The sequence below is a fragment of the Ranitomeya imitator genome, chromosome 2 (genome assembly GCF_032444005.1).
Source record: "Ranitomeya imitator isolate aRanImi1 chromosome 2, aRanImi1.pri, whole genome shotgun sequence".
Lineage (NCBI taxonomy): Eukaryota > Metazoa > Chordata > Amphibia > Anura > Dendrobatidae > Ranitomeya > Ranitomeya imitator.
The window spans coordinates 392494723-392496750 of NC_091283.1; positions in this window are offsets into that span (position 1 = coordinate 392494723).

Sequence of the window (2028 nt, forward strand, 5' to 3'; positions counted from 1 at the left end):
CCCCACACTATTACTGACCCACTTCCAAACCAGTCACACTGAAGGAGGTTGCAGATCACTCTCCACGGCGTCTCCAGACTTTGTCACGTCTGTCACATTTGTTTAGTGTGAACCTGCTTTCAGCTGTGCCAGCTGTGCCAGTGGCGAATTTGCCAATCCTGGCATTCTGTGGCAAATGCCAAGCGTGCTGCACGGTGTTGGGCTGTGAGCACAACCCCCATCTGTGGACGTCGGGCACTCAGACCATCCTCATGGATGGCCTGCTGGACGTCATTTTGCAGGGCTCTGGCAGTGCTCCTCTTGTTCCTCCTTGCACAAAGGCTGAGGTAGCGGTCCTGCTTCTGGGTTGTTGCCCTCCTACGGCCCCCTCCATGTCTCCTGATGTACTGGCCTGTCTCCTGGTAGCACCTCCAGCCTCTGGATAATACGCTGACAGACACGGCAAACCTACTTGCCACTGCTTGCATTGATGTGGCATCCTGGATGAGCTGCACTACCTGAGCCACTTGTGTGGGTTGTAGAGTCTGTCTCATGCTACCACGAGTGTGAAAGCACACCCAACATTCAAAAGTGACCAAAACATCAGCCAGAAAGCATTGGTACTGAGATGTGGTACCCACCTGCAGAACCACTCCTTTATTGAGTGTGTCTTGATAATTGCCAATAATTTCCATCTGTTGTCTATTCCATTTGCACAACAGCATGTGAAATTGATTGTCAAACATTGTTGCTTCCTAAGTGAACAGTTTGATTTCACAGAAGTTTGATTTACTTGGGAGTTATATTCTGTTGTTTAAGTGTTCCCTTTATATTTTTGAGCAGTGTATATTGAGTATTATATGGGCCCATCATACACTGGAGCATCATGTATGAGGCCCATTATACACTGGAGCATCATATATTGGGCTCGTCATACAAAGGAGTATCATATAAAAAAAAAACAACACAAAAATTGAGCTTGACTTAAGTTGGTACAAATGCAGCACATAAACGCATGTTCACATTGGCCATAAAACATAAAAACTACATGAGAAAAAAAATGAGCAAAAACCCTGCTGTAACTAAGTAAATAAAAAGCAAAAAGTGCATTTAAATAACACAGTTTTTAGTAATATGTTTTTGATCAAAAATAGCATAAAAGCTATCCCACCGCGACAACATTATATTGAATGGATCCATCAGGGGTTTCTTGTCACTCAGATTTAGATGGAAACCACAAGGTAAGTACTCAGCTTAGAGCGCTGGATAAATGTGATCCCAAACGTTATGTAAAATGTTCCCAATAAAAGCTTCAACTCAATCCACAAGAAAAGCCGGATTACTTACCGGTAATGCTCTTTTAATGAGTCCACGACAGCACCCCACATGAGAGAGAGGGATCCGCCCATAGGAACAGGAAACCTACAAAATAAAAGGAGGCGGTCCCCTCTCCTCCTCAGTTTAGTTTACAGAGTATAAAAAGGGAACCGCAAAAGCTTTAGTATTCATTCTTACTCAGCAACGTAAATTTCTTAACTCTATACAACCATTACTTGTGAATTTAAAATAAAGAACTGCATAATTTAGGGAGGGTAGTACATGGGTGCTGTCGTGGACTCATTAAAAGAGCATTACCGGTAAGTAATCCGGCTTTTTACCCTTCGCCACAACAGCACCCCACATGAGAGACTTTCAGAGACTCATTATTTGGGTGGGATTACTGTACTAAGAACAGCTCTACCAAAGGCCAGATCAGAAGATGTAGAAATATCAAGTCTGTAATGGTTGTTGAAGGTAGAAGGGGTTGACCAGGTTGCGGCCTTACATATTAAGTGGATTGGTACATCTGCTTGTTCCGCCCAGGAGGAAGCCATGGCTCGTGTTGAATGTGCTTTTATCCCAGCTGGAGGGATTTCGCCCTTTGATGTGTAGGCCAAACAGATAGCTTCTCTGATCCACCGAGATATGATAACTCTTGTGACCCCATGTCCTTTCTTGCGGCCCTGAAAGGAGATAAGCAGAGCCCTACTCTGCCTCCATGTCTGAGAC